Raw genomic sequence first — 19,241 nt, 5'->3', positions numbered from 1 at the left:
CCAGGATGGTGTTCATTGCTGTGTCACGAGAGTGTTGGGGTGGGCCAGGCCTGGACTTGGGACGAGCGTGGCAGAGGACGCGCTGCAGGGACAGGGAGATTGTGGCTGACCAGCAGAACGTGCAGTGCCACGATATCTTCTTGCTGATTTCTCTGGACCTTGATGCTGTTTTGTAAAGGTTTACAAGAGGACATAGGCTTCTTTATTTGGGCTAAATTCTGTCGAATGAAGAGTTTCCCTTTTGTAGATTAAACTCCTTAACCCGTGATGTCAGCAGAAGGAGAGGGCCCCTCAGGTGAGGAGGGAGGCTTTGGCTCTTGGTTCCAGTAAGACGTCCAGTAAGCACTGGGGTGTTTTCTTTGCTGTGTGACTCAATGCTGCACGTGCTAGGGACACAGCACAGCTGGCAACGTGTACTGGCTTTTTCAGAAGTCAAATTGCATATAAAGAACTGCTCCTGTTAAGGCTGTGAAAACCCAAACAACTTTGAAGTGAAGACAGACTTTGCTGGAAAGTTTCCGTTGATCCCTGGGTTTGGAGCTGTGGTGTCCAGTTCCAGTGGTTTGTCGGCGAAGGGTGGGGACCTGGATCACCACTGCCGTGGACTTGCGAAGGCCCCCAGGAAGTGTCCCTAGGAGGTCAAGTCTCCAGGTGGCCGGGGAGAGGGCAGGCTGCCCTACCCTGCCATCAGGTAGCGTGGATCTCATTTAACAATCTACTGACTTTGGCGGAGGGCCTGCCACTTGCCAGGCGCCCCTCTGTGGAGGGCACGGGCTGTGGGGGATGTGACCCAGACACACGTGAGGGCTGCATTCCAGGGGGTAGTAGGGAGGCGATGGTCGTGAACAAAATTTCCATGATCTTCCCAGGGCAGAGAGAGCCTGGTGGATTGCAGGGGACAGGCATGGAGGTCAGGAGAAGGTGCTGGGGCTCTGTGGACAGATGGACACTGTGGCCCCGGCTTCAGAGGTGCCCGCAGGACCTCACAGGTGTCCTGAGCTCCAGGGCTGTCCCGAGGAAGTGAGCTGCCACGCCCACTATTGTGGGTCCTAGATGTATGCACGGCATGTGTGCCACACACACGCACGGCACACGCATACCCACAGCATACGCACCGCACGCACAGTGCACGCACACGCACATGCACACCCACAGCACAGCACACGCACATGCACAGCACACGCACACACACACCCACAGCATATGCACCACACACGCACAGCACAGCACACGCACGGCACACCCACGGCACACGCACGGCACATGCACAGCACACACACACACACAAAACACACAAAGCACACGCACAGCACACGCACATGCACAGCACACACAAAGCAAACACAGCACACACACAGCACACACACATGCACAGCACATGCAAGGCAAACACAGCACACACACAGCACACGCACGGCACACACACAGCATATGCACAGCACACTCACAAGCACAGCACACACACAGCACACGCACATGGACAGCACAGCACACCCACAGCACACACACAGCACATGAACATGTAATCACAGCAGACGCACAGCACACGTGGCACACACACGCATAGCACACTCACAAAGCACATGTGGCACGCACATGCACAGCACACCCGCACAGCACAGCACACGCACACTCCCATACACATCACACATACACACTACACACAACACGCACACACACACCACACACAAAGCTTTCTTTAGAAACAAAGATCTGAAACAATTTGGCGAATGTGTCATCTCCATGGTAGGTGCACGGGTGCGTGAGATGTTGGTTTTTGTGTTTGACTTTCCAAATTAAAAATAGGCACCCGTGCCACGAGGGGCGGTGTAAGACATCACTGAGGGCTCTGTCCCGGGGGCAGAGCCCTCTGTGTGGTGGAAGGGGCTGCTGGAGGCTCTGCTGCCGGCAAACCTTGGGTGAAGTGGCTTCTCGTGCGACCAGCAGAGGGTGCGGGGCGGGGGGGAGAGCGGCCCTTGGGGGGCTGAGCGTGGAGGAGCCTGTCCCTTGTCAGGTACTCTGAGTTGGGCCCTGCTTGGGGAGGGAGCCCCTGCTCGCCCTCACCATGTGCAGGAGAGTGTGTTCCCGAGAGAGCCGGCTGCCCCTGCCCAGCAGCATCGGGCTGGCATGAGGAGCAAAGGAGCCAGGAGAGCAGGGGTGCTTCGAGGAGGGATGGGGCGCACCGTCCCTGGGAGCCGTGCTGGGCGCAGCCTCCGGACTGTCTGTGGACAGAAGCTCCCCTCCGGGACCTGTTCCAGTGTGGACCCCGTCCCTCTACCACGAGGACGAGACCTGGGATTGGGTGCATCTCCGTGTTCGTGAACTGGGCTGGGGGCTACGCAGCTCAAGATAGTTTTCACTGACGCAGGACGCCTGTGCTGCAGGGTTCTACGTCCGTGAGGGGCAGGTTTGGTCTGCGTCCCAGTGCGGTGACAGATCAGCACAGGCCAGTCTCTCTCCCGTTGCCAGCAAGCCCGGGGCAGCCCCGGCAGCAGCTACCCGGGCCCCAGAGACCAGCCTCCCTCTGACCTTCTCCTCTGCCTGCAGCTTCTGGCCCCCTGACCACAGCTGGCTGGTCTCAGGAGGGCTGCTTCCCCCAGGCCCTTTCATCTGCATTCCAGGCAGGAAGGAGAAGGGCATGTCTGGGCCATTTCCTAGTGGCTTGTGTCTCCCAGGCCAGACACTGCGGCCCCGGTCACGGGACTGGGACCCTCCCTGCTTGGCCGGCGGTGGCCTGCCTGACAGGACATCTGTCCTGTTGGTACAGAAGTGAAGGACAGTGGACTCTGGGTGGACCGCCCACTCCTTCTGACCATGCAGCAGAGTAGTCCATATTCCAGAACCTTTGGCCTGAGTTTGATGGAAGGAGTGTCTTGTCCCACGTCCTTGGGTCTCCTCCTCACTGTGCCCCACACACATCAGTGGTTCTACCCGGGTAGACTTGCCTTTCTGTTTTTCAGCGTGGGGGGCTAGTCAGGCCCTGGCTTTCGGTCTCTGTGGAGATAAGAAGGAGAGAGGCCACAGCCTCTGTCTCCAGCAGGGCTCTTCCCCCGTCTCTCACCAGGCTGCCCGAGGCCACACTGCTGTCTGTTTCTGCCTCCTCGTTACCCAGAGTGTAGGTCACTGGTGAAAAGATCACCCTGGAGAGCCCGCCCCCTGCGGCTCCGACGGGGAGGGGCTGAGGGCTGGTTAAAAGTCAGCGCCTTCCGTGCACTCCGTTGCTTTCGAGTGACCGCCTGGCTCGCCTGGCCCAGGGGACCCCAGGTAAGCACAGGCTGTGTCACTCCCCCTCCCGCAGAACCGTCGGCCTTCCCCACTGAGCAGGGGGCCCCGTGCCCCGTGCAGCTGCTGGGCAAGCCTGGGCGTGAAGGGGCCCCCCTGTCTGCGAGTCCACACCCTCCGTGTGTTCCCGGGACAGCAGGGCTGGGCACCAGGTTACTTACCCAGGGAGCCCCCACCTTTGCTCAGCCTGTAGGAGAGTCCTCGTGGCTCGTCCATCCTAACCCTGAGCTCCAAAGCAAAGGTGAAGCCTCTGGGTAAATAAGATGTTGTTTGGACCTGTCTTTGGGCCGTCTCCAGGGCTTGGGACCCCACACAGGAATCTGTCAGGCCACAGAGTGCTCTCTGGGTCTGTATGTTCTCCCTGCTCAGGGAGCCAGAGGCTGTTGTCTGCCACAAATGTCACTTGAGTAACCTTTGGCAGAGCCAGACAGTCCAATGTCCGGCGTCACAGCCACACACGGCTGTTGAGCCCTTGGAAGGGAGCGGCTGAGTCGGGAGGCAGTGGGGGTTAGCGCCCAGGCTTCACGGACCTGCAGGAAACACAGCATGAGTGGCTCCTCCAAGCCTTTATTATTATTATTATTATTTATTTGAGAGGGAGAGGGGGCGGGAAGCACAGAAGCAGAGAGAGAGGGAGAAGCAGTCTCCGCGCTGAGCAGGGAGCCCAACGCGGGACTTGATCCCAGGACCCTGGCGTCAGGACCTGAGACGAAGGCAGACGCTTAACCACTGAGCCACTCAGGCGCCCCGCTCCTCGCCTCTTTAATATCGTATGTTGAAAGAATGGTATTTTGGCTACATTGGGTTAAATCAAATACATCATTAAATTAACTTCCCCTTTTGCTTTCGCTATTTAATGCAGCTACAAGAAGGTGTACATTACCTGCGCGGCTCGCTCTTTCCCTTGGCCGACCCGCCATGCAGCGCTAGCTTGCGACACGCGTTCCCTCTTGGCTCCCTTCTTCAGTGCTTGTGAAAGCTGGAGAATTCTTACGTGCTCCTGACAGAGAGGGGGCTGATTAGCTGTCAGTTCTGCTTTCCTTGGGTGGCAAACTGTTTCTTTAACTGACAGGTTAACACACGCAGGACAGGAGCCCGCAGCTCTGGGATGGGGCAGAGGCACAGTTTTACTGGGGATGCCTGAGGCTGGGCTCCGCTGTTGTCTGTCAGGGAACGGGCATGTGCACGGGGACCGACGTGGACCAGTAAGTTCTTAGGTTGGGGGGTTGCTGCAAGGGAAGCGCCTGGATGTTTATGAGAGAAGAGTTGTCTGCAGTCTTCCTGGAGGTGAGCTTCTGTGAGCTGCAATCAACTGGGAACACAGGTGGGTGTGTTCGGAGCCAGCTCCGGGCTCACCAGCAGTCCCATGGGAGGCGGCGGCAGGCGGACGGACAGCCCGGCCCCAGGGTGCAGAGGCTTTGGCACAGGCCCCACTCCAGGCACAGGAGACAGGAGATAAAAACATTTGCTCATGAATTTAGTTGCCTGCTCCCTTCCATTGATTTGTCCATTTCACCATCGGACGTTTGGTGACTGTTGCCACCGGGACCCAGAGGGGGAGTGGGAAGGGGGTGCAGAGCAGTGCAGGGTGTGGGCTGCCCGCTCAGGTCGTTGGGAGGCCAGAGGGGGAGGTAGGAGAGCAGGGACCCAGGGGTGCAGCACGTGCCTACCCTGGGACCCCCTCGATGGAGGAGTTGTTGGCCATTGTCTGTGTCACTCACCCCACACACCGCCCAGCAACACAGCGCCCCTGGCCCCCAGCTCCGGCTTCTTTACGCGGAGTGAGAACTCCCAGCTCCCGGGGACTAGGAGCAGAGTCCGCAATACCCGTCTGTTCTTTCCCTCCTGACACTTGTCCTTTCTCTCCCGTGATTTGATCGCTAGCTCCTTGTATTTGCAAATGAGTCCAGAGGATTCAGCCTGATGCCAGCAGGAATGGCCACTTGGACCTCCCTGTTTTGCAGGGGTATTTCCTCAGCTCTGTTGTTGAGTGAAGCTGCGCAGCAACACCCGCAGCTACCCAAACTGAGCCTGAGCACAAACAGCCTGTTCTCCCCGAACTCGCTGCTGCTGGAGGGCAGCCCGCCGGCGGCCACGGGAGGGGTTTCTGCTGTGCGCAGAAAGTGTCTGGGGCCAGTCAAACGCCTCCCGAGGAAACCAAAGCAACAGAATGAGCTCAAACTATGGCAGATGTCCCCACGGCCCAGGAATGGACTGAAGCCCCCGGGGAGGGCCGAGGCCGGGGCCGTGGATGTGCTGCCGGGGGGTCCTGCTGGCAGCGAGGGCTAGACGGGGACATGACAGCCAGCCCCTGCTGGGAACCGGGGCTGGTGCGGGGTGTCCTGCTGCTGAGGGGAGCCAAGTGGGCAGGAAGGACACCACCTCTGGACCTCTCAGAACAAGCCAGGCGTTGGCTGGCCCTCCCTCCAAGTGTGTATCCCCAACATCGCAACACAGCAAGTGCCCCAAGCGGCTTCCTGTCCCTGGTCTAGACCGAACCTTCCGACGGCCATGGGGCCGCCACATGGGGAGTGGAGAGCAGGCTCCGCAGAGCAGCACGGACCCCCTAGTCAGGGTCAGGGTCCCGAGAGCGGTCTGAAAGCTGGCAGGACACAGTCTGCAACCAGAGCTGGACTTCTCTCCAGATGAAGCTTGTTTCCTGAAGCAGTTTGGAAAGACTCCGTAAAAGTGTGGCTGTTTCGGGTGCACGAGCCTGGCGTCACCTCAGCCGTGACACAACCCTGGCCGGGGGGAGGGGCTGATGGATGGCACCTCGTTACCCTGTCCGGTGGAGTTGCGTGTAGTGCATGGGCGCCCCACAGGCCAGTCCCAGGAAGGCGGGGTGGACACAGGACCACTGAGTGCTCTGTGGACGGTGCAGACCGGCAGCCCCGGGAGGGGACCGGAGGGCCAGATGCCGTCTCCCGGGCACCAGAACACGCACGTCCATCCGCACAGGTGCCACGACTGGTCTATCTGACCCGCAAACACCAGGGTGGACTGAGGGCACCCACAATTTGGGAGGGAGCTGGAGGGCTCGCATTTTAGCCCCAGAGCTGGGGACGAGTTAGCTGTATGTGGGCTGTTTATGGTGCGCCTGTCAGTGAGGATGTCTTCGAAGCACAGGTCAACAGGAACGTGCCTGGTGCCTGAGAAGGTTTCTGGTCATCTCGTGTCCTGGCAAGGTAGATGAGGTGAGCCGGCTGCATCGGGGTGCTCCCCACAGAGCCCAAGCACAGTGCAGAAGGAAGTAGCCGTGAGGGAGCATGGTGGCGTCGGGCAAGACCACCAGGGTCGTTGTGCTGGGTCTCAAGTCCCTGTGTTCACAGCTGGTCTGCTTGAGTCAAACGGGATCTGTGGGCACATTTTATGTCGATCCAGGTGTGTGGCCTGGATAAGGGCGAAGTGGTGGGTGCTGCTGGGCTTGGAAGACCAGGCAGGGCTGTGATAATCTCTTGTAAAGATTATAAAAATAACACTACTCATTTTCAAAAATAAAGGATGTTAGATTTCTTTCCCCAGTTCCCTGCTGCATCGCAGCGTCCCGAGCCCGGGCTGCTGAAGCAGGGAGGGGCCAGAGCGGCGCTTGCCGTGGGTGTGGGTGGGTGACGCAGTGCCCAGCGGGGTCACTGAGAGCAGAGCACCTGCAGCTGAGCACCTGGGCAACGCTGAGTCCCTGTCCTCTGTCAACTGTCACTCTGTTATCTGTGCTGTGACCCGCCAGACTCTGGCAGACTCTGGGCACGAACCAGACGGTGACATCCACTGCTGGAGGTGCCCCTGGCAGAGTCCCACGGGCCGGCCGCTCATCAACAATGCACATGCAGTTCTCACACTTCTGGAGGCCGGGAGTCCAAGATCAAGGTGCTGGCAGATTTGGTGTCGGGGAGGCCCCTTCCTGCTTCACAGCTGGTGGCTTCTCACTGGGTCCTCACGTGGGGGAAGGGCGAGGCCGCTCTTGGGGTCTCTTTCCTAAGGGCACTGATCCCCGCATGGGGGCTCCCCTCTCATGACCCGACCACCTCCAAAGGCCCTGCCTCCTAATGCCGTCACTTGGGGATCAGGTTCCAGCCCGTGAACTTGGCGGGCACAAACCTTCAGTCCCTGGCAGATGGCTCTGAGTGAGAAAACCACTTGGTGTCCAGTGTGCGCCAGCATTTGGCAACTACAGACAGAACAGCGGTCAGCCCCGGGCATCGGGGGGACGATGCCTGACCTCCTGTTCCCTGCCCTGCTTCTGCACGGTCTCACGTTTTTAGAGCAAGAATGTCATACTCCCAACTACTTTACAAAATCTCATTAGGGCTCGAGAGCTGGGGTGTTTTTACTTTAAATTTCTTTTTTTTAAGACTTTATTTGTCAGAGAGAGAGGAGAGAGAGAGCAAGCACAAGCAGGGGGCACTGCAGGCAGAGGCAGAGGGAGAAGCAGGCTTCCTGAGGAGCAGGGAGCCCGATATGGGGCTCGATCCCAGGACCCCGGGACTATGACCTGAGCCGAAGGTAGACGCTTAACCCACTGAGCCACCCACGCGTCCCTGGGGTGTTTTTCCTTTAAATGTTTATTTGAGCTGAAGAGCTGGGCCGATGGGTTACAACAGCCCATGGGTGGGTGTGACATCCCAGTGTCCCAGATTGAAGGGTGTGTCTTCGGAGTTTGTCCCAATCCGCGCAGACCTGATTTTGGAAGCTAGCCAGAGAACGCGCCTTTAAGCAGTGTCCCTGTGGGCATGCCTCCACTGCTCTCTTCATTGGCTGGAGGCCCAGGTGGTCAGCCGTCGGGGGGACCTGCCTTTCGGTGGGAGGAGAGGATGGGATTTCTGCTTGGTTGGGCCTCCTGGTTGCTTAGGGCGCAGTCCCTGCTTATGGAAGCGGTGGTTTTGCAGGTAGATGGCCCGGGTCAGAATCCTGATTCTGCTCTTTTCCTGCTGTGTGACTGGGTTGAACAAGCGGACGCGCACGGGGCCGTCAGGATGCCCAGTGACAGTGTGCATGCAGAGGCGGTTTGAACAGTTGTCACCCCGCATAGTTCTGCGAACTCCAGGTGTGTGAGAGCATCTTGACCGCTGTTCTGGAACTCAGGCTCCCCTCTGGGCAGTTGGGGCAGGTGGGCAGCAGGTGCACACGGCAGCCATCCAGCTACTAGGCAGCCTCCTCGAGGGGAGAGTAAGGCCCTCTGCAGGAGAGGGGACGGCTCACGGGGCTCAGACCCCGTGGTCGCCTGACCCCCCCCCCCCCAGGGCCTCCGCAGCATTCCCGTGGGGACTCCGTGCTCCTGAGAGGGACATGGGCAACAGCGAAGCGCACTTGTCTGAGAATACGTGTGTGGAAGTGGGAAGGACACCCAGGAGCTCGCTCAGGAGACTAGTGGTCCTGCCACCGGTCACCGGGCACAGCAGCCTGGCGCACGTCCCTGCACGGCAGCCCCTCCTGTCACCTGCAGCTGGTGGCCCACAGCAAGCAGGGGAGGGAGGCCCCCAGGGTTCCTGGGCCCTCGGCTTGCTCCACACCTGTCCAGCCCCTGGCCATCCTGCAGCAGCGGGAGGCCGGCGTCCAGCCCAGCTTCTCCTCCAGTCCGCCTGCCTCACCAGGCACTGTGCCACGAGGAACGGCAGGAGTCCTCCATGCAACTGTGTTCTTAGCACCGGCATCACAGAGTACAGCAGGGCTTTGTATGCTGGCTCCCAGGTGCCACGTGCTGTCAGCATGTCAGACCAAACCAGAGAGTTGGGGCACGGACAGAGCACCCCCCAGGCTCTCCCCGGCGCGGGCGCTTCACCGGGTTCTGTGCTCTGGGGGCTGCCTTCCGGCTGTGCGCTGCTTTCATGGGGACATTCGGAAGAGCAGGGTGGTGGCTTCCCGGCAGTTACATACCCCCCTGCCTGGGAGCAGGGAACCCCCCAGCTGGGCTTTCTGTGCGCCAGTCACTTGGCCTAAAGGCTCGGTAGAACTTTAAATAGTGATTTTTAGTTGAAGTGATGAGGAACCAAGCAAGCTGATACAAATGAATTTTGAGATTCATGATCGTTGTCAAGCATTTCAGGTCTGAAACTGTATTTCATTTACAAATTGCTTTCCGGGTAGGAGTGTATTTGGGGATCAGTGACAAACAGGTGGCGCTGGGTCCTGGCCACAGCGTCAGGCTTCCTGGGAGGGGTGCGTGCTCAGGAGTGTCGGCTCCGGACACGACGCCCGGCTGCCCTACTTGGATAGCACGCTGACATTTGTCCACAGCGCTCCTTTGTACCAGCCTGGGTGGAGGCTGCCGCTCTAGCAGCCGCCTCAGGTTTCTCCCCGGGGCTTCAGTGCCGGGCACACATCCTCCTCCCCATCACCCACCCCTGGACGGCAGCTGCAGGGGGGACACGCAGCCTGCCAACCAGTCTCAAGTGCAGAGACTTGGAAAAATAAGTGGGCGTCCTTGTTACCCTAGTGCACGGTTTCCCGAGGCGGCCGAGGGCTGGAGAGCTGGGTGACATCTGTGGGAGGCGTGGGATGTGGACCCTTGTGTCTGAGAGTGGCTGGTCATCTCCAGGCCCACCTCCCCAGGAGTGGTAGCATTCTCCCTGGACACCTGCTGCCGTGACACCCCCCTGTGCGCGGTCGTCCAGACCGGCCTGCGTCAGCGCCACATGGTAATTACAAGCCGCACAAACAGCGGCTGGCGCTGAGAGTTTCCGAAGATGCTTCAAAGCACTTGAGATTTGGCCGCCGTTTTCCTGAGCTCACACCTCGGCTGTTTACCTGTGTTTGGTTTGCATAGTAACCCATGTTCTCCACGTGTGCCGGTGTGGATTGGAAGGGCATCGTGTCAGCCATCCGCGAGAGTGCCGGCGTCACCCCTGCAACCTCCACCCCCGTGTCGTTTACCCCAGAGTGAGTCCAAGCAGTGAGCCTTCCCAGGAACGCAGTTTGGTTTCTGTTCCTTCCTGACTTGGTCGCGCATTCAAAGCTGCGGAGTGGGTTGAGTACTACCCCGCCCGCCTCCCACAGGTGCGTGGAGTGGAGCAGAGCGCACCCTTGGCTGTGTCCTCCAGAACAGCCTGGACGTGCCCAGGACTGGAGGACACTTCCCTGAGCTTGGGCCTCTCCCTGCTCCTTCCCGGGACCAGCAGAGACGCTCAGGAAGCTCATAACCTTTCCAAAGAAGGGCTGCCGGCAAGTGCCAGGAGCTCCATGTCTGAGCGGTCAGTGGGGGACACCCCGGGCACAGGGATGAGGTGTGGGTCATGCCACTGTCTGTAGGAGGGGCCCAAGGACGCCTTCCAGGGAGGCCTATGAGTGCTTTGGCCCCTTTCCTCCCTGTTGCTCATCCTGCAGTGTGTTGCTGGCACCCGGAGGTTCTTCCCCAGTTCTAATGCCGCGCTAAATCTGGATAAACAGGCTGGTGAAATGGCGCGTTCCCAGTGGGTTGGCAGCGTCTCATTAACCTAATAAATGCAGTGAGACTTTGTAGGGAGAGCGTCCCACTGCTAGGACACGTGTGTCTATGAGTCCGGCAGCCAGAGGCTTGCAGCGGAGCGCCGAGCACGTCTTCCCTTCTGGAAACTCTGCGCTTCACTCTGCAGCCCTAGGGCAGCAGGGTTTTCCTGAGGCCCCGGCCGTCAGGAACCAACAGTGTTTGTCGGGAACCGTGGGGGATAGTGATTAGCTGTGACGTGTCTGGGGCGTGGAGACGTCCGGACGAGCTCCAGGACGCCCTGTCCACCCTGGGGAGTGGCTGGCTTTGCTCCCGGGGGCCCTGACGTGGAACTGGCCACACTGGTGACAGCAATGCACTCAGAGGCCACGTCAGCCACATCTGGTTTCAGATGCTGGGTCTGCCAGCTATTTGGTGATTTGGGGCCCAGAGACTTGGAGTTGGCGGCACTTCCCGGAGAGCAGAGCCACTGTGATCGTTAAATGCGTAATTTGCATGTTGCACCTGTCACTTGGCTTGGCCTTGGCGTGGCCCGCCTGACCCCTCACCCATGTGTGTGGGTGTGATGTCCGTGTCCTCTCATCAGTGTGTCTCGGTGGGGCCTCGTGCATGTGGGCAAGGCCCCCCGGAGCCCCCACCAGTGTGTCTGGACCTGGCCCCCGTGGTCTCTCTTCGCTCCCATGTTGACTCTGCCCTCTCTCACACCGCAGTGTTAACAAGCCCTCCCCATTAACTCGGGTCATCAGCACCCGACTCCGGGACGGTCTGGGGGGAGGGGTGTCCACCCCATGGGGCCAGGACAGCAGGTGAGGCTGGTATCAGGGCATCCGTTCCTGTGTGGGGCCAAGCTAGCTGGGGACAGTCAGAGTTCTATGGAGCATGGCCCAGGACGGGAGGTGAGCAGGGAGAGCAGGGTGGGGCCGGGGGGCTCATAGCAGGGAGACGGACCGAAGGAACAGGGAGCCCAGGGCTGGCTGTGCTGCCCCACCTGCCCCTCCCCCGGAGGCGTCTGTCCTGGAGGCTGGAGAGAGGCGCCACTCGCTGTGCAGCTCGTGGGGGATCGGCGGCCGCCGCAGGCCGAGCGCGTGGCCCATGGGGCCTTTCTCTGCGCCCCCGGCCTCAGGCTCTGCTGCCCCCCTCCCTCCCGGCACTTGCGCTTTATGAACTTTCTGACGTCTGACTCTCTGAGGTGCTACTTTATTTCTGGGTGTTTGTTGGTACCCCGTTTCCTGGATCAGGAGAGCGTCTGCCCCTCATCATCATCACAGGCCATTCCGCTGGACGAAGGGGTCAGCAGGGAAAACGGAGAACTAGTCTTTGGCGCTCTGCATAACGGTCCCAACACATCCGTCATGGCACGTTGCCCCGCGTCTGCTGGCTGTAATGAAGCCCACCAATTGAGAATCAGTCTCCCCCCGCCCCCAGCTTCCCTGTCAGGTGTGCGAGAGAGGGAATGTGAGGTTCCCTCGGAGAGACTAGTCAGTCTGAAGAAAAGGTGCTACCTAGTTTTGAAAGATACCTTTTTTGTTGCTTCTCTGAGGACCCCACACAGAATTTCCGTCAACATAGTCTTCGCTCTGCTCTTGTACTATTTGGTTATAAATCACTAATTTTCAGGCCCAGAGAAATAATCTAGAGATTAGATTCCTGGGACATTTTCTTGTGCAATGTGCTCAAGTTAGCTTTGTTCCCCTTGCCTTTGACAAGTCGGCGTGGAGAGCGGGGGCCGCCCGCCCGGTGGGAGTGGGGGCCGCCCTCAGCCCAGGACGGCGCGGCCCGGGTCAGGAGCCTGCCCGGTGGGGCCTCCGTCCGGCAGAAGCGCAGCCGCGGGAGCATCTTTATTTCAAAACAAATGCAGCCAGGATCTAAACGTTCTCCATTTTACACAAAAAGTATAAAGAGCGTAATAAGATTTATACCTATTTCAACGCCCCATACAGTTGGCGTAACCAGGAACAGGTTTGAGGCTTTGCTCTGGTTTGGCTCTGAGCCCAGAGAGAAATCTTGGGTATTTCTTTTCATCTCTGTGGCCATTGTCCCCCCAGGAAGGGGGCTGGGAAGGACCCAGTGCTTTCCCTGTGCTCACCTCTTAAATGTCATCCCCACCCCACCCCCAGAGTAACAGTCGTTCATACCTCACAGTAGGGGAAACTGAGGCTCAGCTGGGGTCAGAATCCAGGCTGTGCTGTGCACCATCTTGCCAGGGCCACCACAGCAGGCCTCCTGCCATGCCGCTGGGAGGGAAGGGGCTCTTGCCACCACGCACCGGAGCCCCCGAGGGCCACAGTCCCTCAGCCAGAGCACCACATGCCTGTGGCCCACGTCGCGCCCAGCGTGGAAACGGGACCCCAGAGGCACGGGAGCGGCTCTGCTTCAGCCCGACCGTTCCTGTTCTCTCCCCCACGTGTCGAAGCACTCGGACACAGGGTGAGTGCGTCACTGTCCTCCGGGGGCCCAGAGTCCGGTGGAAAACAGGAGCGAAGTGGACCGTTGTGAACAGGGTGCCACAGCCTCTGGAGGAAGGCTCTGACCACAGGCCTGGACGTGTCCCAGAGGAGCCCCTGGGGTTCCAGTCTTGTGGCCGAGCCGGTCAGGGGGGCCTGTAGCTGTGTGGGGGTGTGCAGGCACCCACGACCCACCCTGTGAACACAGAGGAGCCTGGGGACAAAGACAGGACATGGGGCATGTCTCAGGGGCCTGGAATTTGGCAGGTGTGTTGGGGGGCTGGCCGAGGCAGCTGGGGGTGGGCTGTGACCCAGCGTCTACCTTAGACACATCATTCTGGCCGTGCCGTGGGTGGTGGGCGGGGGAGAGAGCAGGAGCACAGGAGTCACCGGCCACCGGAAAGCCGTTCCCAAGGAGAGAACCAGCCTGGCCTCGGAAAGCCTGCAGCGGTGTCTGCATACGGGACACGGCCCCCGGGCAAAGGTCAGTTCCAGGTGCCCCCTCACAGGACACATCAGGGGCACCTGCCGCCCTTCGTGGAGACCTTGGCTCAGCCATGGGGCTTCACGAGCTCGCAGGCCGGCGTCCCCACATGTCACAGACACAGGGTCCCCCGAGGGGTGTTTCTGCACCCACTGAGCAGCAAGAGGAGGGTCTTCTTTTCATGGTTTATCAGAAAGGCAGCCATCTGGACGCCTGGCAGGGAGCAGGATTGTTGCTTGGGCTCTCGGCACCTCCGGGAGCACCGCTGTCTCCTAGGACGATGGGCTATTTTAGAGCCGGTCCTCCAAGGCCAGCAGCTCCTCCAGCCTCTTTGGGGATTAAGGACTTGGAAAGCCTTAGCCAGCAACATGATGCTCAGGGCAATCCTCCGGAGCCCCTTCCCGCGGAGGGTAATGACCGCTTCTCGGGCCAGAAGCCAGATGACAGAAGCCTCTAGAAGGAGCTGTCCAGAGGCCCCAGGACCACCACCTCGGGGTCCCCTGGGATGTGCCCACGCTGCAGACTCCCTGCCGTGCCCTGAGGGCGGCTCAGACGTTGCCGGCTGCGCAGGGTGTAGGGCACCAGGGGCTGGAGTGGCCACGCTGGGCAGATGGGGGCACTGAGGCCACCTTCCGTGTCAGGTGCCATGGAGGCGGCCCGAAGCAGTGACTTCATTTTGTCCCAGGACAGCGTGATTGCCCCAAAGGAAGGTACACCGGCCAGGAGAATCCTCCGCATGCTCCCACCGTCAAATCTCCCCTCCTCCTTCCTCCTGTGTCCGCCGAGGCCTCCTTCACTGGGAAGACCTCTGTCCCGGGTCACCTGATGTCACCTCAGCAGCCTCAGGCAGGAGACGGGGGAGAAGGGCACACCCTCCCACCTTCACTCATTATCTCCATTTCTGCAGTGCTGTTCTCCGGAGAGTGAGACGTGCGACTCTGGCCCACGGTCCTTTACCTGAGAGCGAGGGCTGGAGTTGGGACCTGGGTGTTGTACATGTGGTCCCGGAGCCCTTGTGTGTCACAGCTGGGGCCCATGAGCCTGGGACCTGGCCCCAAAGACAGGGTGTCTGTCCATCCCTTGGAGGCCCCACCCCACTAGCTGGCCGCACAGCCCTGCCCCCAGCCACGCTGTGTTGGGGTTGTCGTGCCGTTGCCAGCCTCTGAAAGGTCGGGGAGAGATGGTGTGCGCACTCTGGGGTCTGCGGTTCCGGGGTCAGTGCCCGGGCGGGGCCCGCTGAGCTGCATCCTGGCCGAGCCCCGTGACGCCCCGCTTTCAGCTCCCGGCAAAGCTGCTTATTGGATTAGTGGGCCCCCGGCCGGCCCCGCAGCGGGAGAAGGAGAGGCTGGTCCGGTGGGCGCCGTTGCAGGGAGGCCTGGTTTTGTCCGAGTTGGTCTCTGAGACTCGCAGGGTGCTGCTGGGTCGGAAGGTGGCACCCCGGAAGCGTGTGCTCCCCTTTTCGCTGAGCAGACCGTCTTGGCAGCCCCGGCCCATCGGACGCAGGCAGCGTAGCTCTGGGCGGAATCCCTCATTCTTATCCGTCGGCCAGAGGCTGACAGCCGCTCAGGCCGCTGGTCTCCTTCGCACGCACTTTCACGGGTCCGAAGATGCTGTCCAGCTACTCAGCCTGCCTTTTCTCGGGGGTGTGCGCTGCCCTGGTGGCCGTGGCCCTGGCCTATTACTTCTACTGGTGAGTTGGGCCTGACGGGCTCTGGGCCGTCCCAGCCCCGCGGCTGCAGCACTGCCCCCTCCCGTTGCCCGTGTCCCGCGTGCTTGGGATGGGGACCTCGTGGTCGGCAGGGAAGTTGTGTCCAGAGCTCGGCCCAGGTGACCCCCACCACGCCAGGTAGGGTATCAGTGAATGCTTCTCTGTTCGGGACATGCCTGGAGAAGATTCAGGGGCCGCACACCTGTCACCAGCAGGTGCCCGGTGGCTTCGGGGAAGGAGCAACGCCTGATGGGGAGTGGAGTTCGCACCTGCCCGCTCCCCACCGTGTTCCCTCACCTCTGACCCCCCTGCCCGCCCGCCGCGGGGGCTGGGGGTCTACAGGGTGGTCCGTGAATGAAGTAGAAGGTGGTAGTACCCATTGGAGGACGCCACCCTGCTGTACCCGTAAATGCTGAGCTGGTTTATGGCGAATCAGCAGCAGGACCCGCGCGCACACAGTTCTTGCTGGGAAGTGGGGAGTCCAGGAGCTGGTGCGGGCCACACGAGCCTGGGGTTCTCCAGCCCGACCCACATGACGATGTGATGGCGGATGGGTGTGTGTGCTCTGGGTCATCCGTTCCCAGCTGTAAAATGGGTACCGTGTCTGCCCTGTCTGCACGAGACAGTCTTCACCCAGGGCACCAGGTGATGGCAGCGAGCCTCATGGGGCTGGCGTTCCTCCCACAGGGTGGCTCTGGGGAAACCCAGAAACCCAGGTCTGGGGTAGCTTTATGTTTTAGAGCCAAGGGTGGGGTGATTTCTAGTGGAGAGACATCAGCTCTTCTGAAGGTTCTGTCCCGCATTAGTTTTGTTTTCTTCAGTACACACGCAGTCTGGTTGGGAATTCTCCTCTCTGGAAGCTTTCTCTCCTGTTGATCCGATTAACTCCTCCTCTGTTTCTGAGGAGGAGGCGGGAACATGGCCATCAGAGGGGGTAGGGCGTGTCCTTCGGGACCCAGTGGCCCTTTCCTGCCCACCAGGAGCTGGGAGCCCTTTCCTCCCAAACTCTGTATTGTTTTAGATATTTGCAGTTTAGATCTTATGTAAGCAGCGTAGAACTTGCAAAGAGAATTACACAGAGATAAACACATGAGTCATTTAGGGGAAGAATTAGCCCAGGTGAGGGAAAGAAGGACTTTCCTCCCTTATTAAAGGAGTTCTGGGCCTTGGTGAGTGTGAGGTGTTTCCCCCGTCCCCATGGAGCCCCCCTGGGAGGAGCCATCACTGACTTTTATCATAAACTTCAGGACACTCTGGAGAGTGGGGGGACCACCAGCCCAGCTGTGGTGGCAGCGAAGATGCCCTCCCCCACGTCCCCGTAATGGATGGCGGCAGGAGGCCAGGAGGGGCGAGGCAGCTTGCGTGACTCTGAGGACTGGCCGCCTGCAGGCCACGGTGGGGAGTGGTGGCGCCGGCATCAGGCTTGACCCGCCCCACAGACTGCCCACCTCGCCAGGTCCCCACACATGTCCCAGCCACTCCGCGCTCCATCCACACGTGGACAGAAATCCAGATTGGAGAATGTTTTTGCGGCTTGTTGTGACCTGTCTGGAGGAGTCAGGCAGCCCTTGTCCCTGTCCTTGTCCCTCACGCTCAGAACTGGGAGAAAACGTTGGGGTTTTCCTTCTCTGGGTCCCGTTGCAGGCTGGCGAGCACTCAGCGGGCGTGGCAGGAGGCCTCCCCGCCGTGGCCAGCCCCGACGGTCCATGGGAGGGGCCGTGAGAGGAGCATTTCGTTCTGTTCAAGAAGCCTGCAGCTTCGTGCATTTGTAAGCACGTCAAGGAGAAGGCTCATGGCCTCCGGTGGGGAGTTTTCAGCTGCAGATACTGTAAGTCTTGCTCCAAGATGCCATCAGAGACCTGCGTTTTGTCGAGGGCTCTGCTGCACGGCCCGGCCCCCGCAGACGGCTGCAGCCGCCGCCTCCCCTCGACGTCACAGTTTTCAGGAGACAGGCCTTCTCGTCCGCTGCCTTCTTGGAGGCGAGGACTTTGTCCAGAGCGGGCTTCTCCGCGCGCCCAGGGGTGAGCCCGTCACCAGCAAGAGGGCTGGTCGCGGCCAGGGTGTGGCCGGGGGCGGGGGTGGGGGGGTGGGGGGGGAGATCTCGCCGCCCCCTGCTGGAGCACCTCTTTGTGAAGGCAGTGTGGCGGAGCTGCGGGGTCACAGAAGACGCTGCGCGGAGCCCCTGGCCGGCTAGTGAGGTGCATGGGAGCCCAGCAGGTCTGTCTGCAGAGCGGCACGTTGGGGCACAGCGGCCGTGGCAGGGCGGGGGGGGGCAGCCATACTTTTCTCAGAAAGCCTCACTTCACATTTGGGTGCAGGACCCCCAGGAGCCACGTGTGAGGTGTAGGGGACGTGGGTTCCCGCTCCCACGCTCACACCTGCCGTCTCTTGCCAGCCACCATTCTGTGCAGCCACATCGCTGGCGTGCACCTGCTTTCAGACTTCACACCTTCCTGAGTCTCATGGTGAAATGCACACTGGACTTGTTTGTGCTGCTTTTTTTTTTAAAACTTTTTTTGTATTTATTTGACAGAGAGAGACACAGCGAGAGAGGAAACACGAGCAGGGGAGTGGGAGAGGGAGAAGCAGGCTTCCCGCGGAGCAGGGAGCCCGATGCGGGGCTCGATCCCAGGACCCTGGGATCATGACCTGAGCCGAAGGCAGACGCTTAACCTAGACTGAGCCACGCAGGCGCCCTTGTTTGTGCTTTTTTAAGTTGTTGAATGAAATCGGGGTAAAGGAGCCTGCCAACCCCCGATCACGGGGCACGACCTGGGAGCCCAGTAAAATCCACTTTGCGCCTTCCCACTGCCGAGGAGTGGCGTCGTGTACAGGAGGCTGAGAACCGGGAGGTGGTCTGGGAGCCGGGCGTGGCTGGCCTCATGGCCTCCAGGGAGAAATCAGGAAGATCTGTGTTGCCCTCCTCTCGTATCTCGAATATTTAACGAGGTCACTGGACTAAATCCCATTTGATATGGTGGCTTAGGCATTTTCCTCATTTTTAAAGAGTAAAGATCCCTGCCGCTAAAAACTACCCTCGGAGGAGAAACATTTTAGCAGCTTGTCTGCAACGTATGAAGACGTCTGGCAGAGGCCTAGGGTGCTCTCACTTCTAGCGCGCTGTCGGCGCCCCCGCGGGTCCCCTCCCCATGAGCACCTGCCTGCCCCCCCCCACGGCTGGTTTGTTGATAAGGTCCCCCATTATCATATAGCTGAAGTATGGTTATCCCTCTGGGTTCTTTTTGGAAAGACAAACTAGCACCAAAGCCCTTATTTGAAATTATAGCCATAGCTGTTTTTAAAAGTTAGTGACTTCTAACTAGATGTGTGTGTGTGTGTGTGTGTGTGTGTGTGTGTGTGTGTAAAGAATTAAAATCTCACTGATGTTGACTGCCCGAGGGAAAGTAGGGGTCTGAATTCATGAAGCTTACGAGTTAGAGATACTAAAAGCTCCCGTGAACACACAATTTGAGAAAGTGATGGGTCAGACCGTTTCTTCTCGGTGGAGCTCTTGAGCATGAATCAGGTGTCTTCAGCATGGAAGGGAGCATGCGGGATTTCCCAAACTGATGTGACTGTGAGACCCTCTTGTAGCAAGTCATTTCTTAGGATTAGTGTCTGAATTGTGGGGTTTTACAGATGCTCAAAATGATTCAAGTATCTATTGTGCAGAAAATGGCACCCTTGTTTGCTGGCTTGGGAACCTGAATGCCCATTAAAAGTTGGTTTAGCAAGGACCTTTTAGACGTCAGTGTGTTTATGAGGTAGGGAGGGACCCTGTAACTTTTCTTCTTGAGAAGTTGAAGATTTTTTTGAGAACACTGAAACAGAACCACCCTGTGGTACTGGTAGTAAAGGTTATCTTATCCTCAGTTTCAAATGAGAAACTGAAATTCAAAATGATCA

The 19,241-nt window shown here is 59.4% G+C and overlaps 1 protein-coding gene across 6 annotated transcripts in view; it reads left to right on the top strand.

Annotated features, from left to right (window-relative positions):
• AGPAT3 (1-acylglycerol-3-phosphate O-acyltransferase 3) overlaps nucleotides 1-19,241 on the top strand; it is an 86,176-nt gene that overhangs the window by 34,604 nt on the left and 32,331 nt on the right. Inside the window, exon 1 of one of the 6 annotated variants that reach the window (XM_028126446.2) lies at nucleotides 17,145-17,163. The exons of 3 other annotated variants lie outside the window; for them this stretch is intronic. The gene's annotated coding sequence lies outside the window, so the exon portion shown is untranslated. Of the gene's footprint in view, nucleotides 1-17,144; nucleotides 17,164-17,335; nucleotides 17,357-17,473; nucleotides 17,553-19,241 lie in introns of those variants that run through there. 2 more of the 6 variants (XM_028126445.2, XM_028126443.2) reach the window with 2 other exon arrangements.

This window comes from Eumetopias jubatus, unplaced genomic scaffold (assembly GCF_037043125.1).
Source record: "Eumetopias jubatus isolate StellerSeaLion01/CBP00866 unplaced genomic scaffold, mEumJub1_p1.0 scaffold_1, whole genome shotgun sequence".
Taxonomy (NCBI): Eukaryota; Metazoa; Chordata; class Mammalia; order Carnivora; family Otariidae; genus Eumetopias; species Eumetopias jubatus.
The sequence above is the reverse complement of the archived record's forward strand: the minus strand, read 5'-3'. Positions and strand labels throughout refer to the sequence as shown.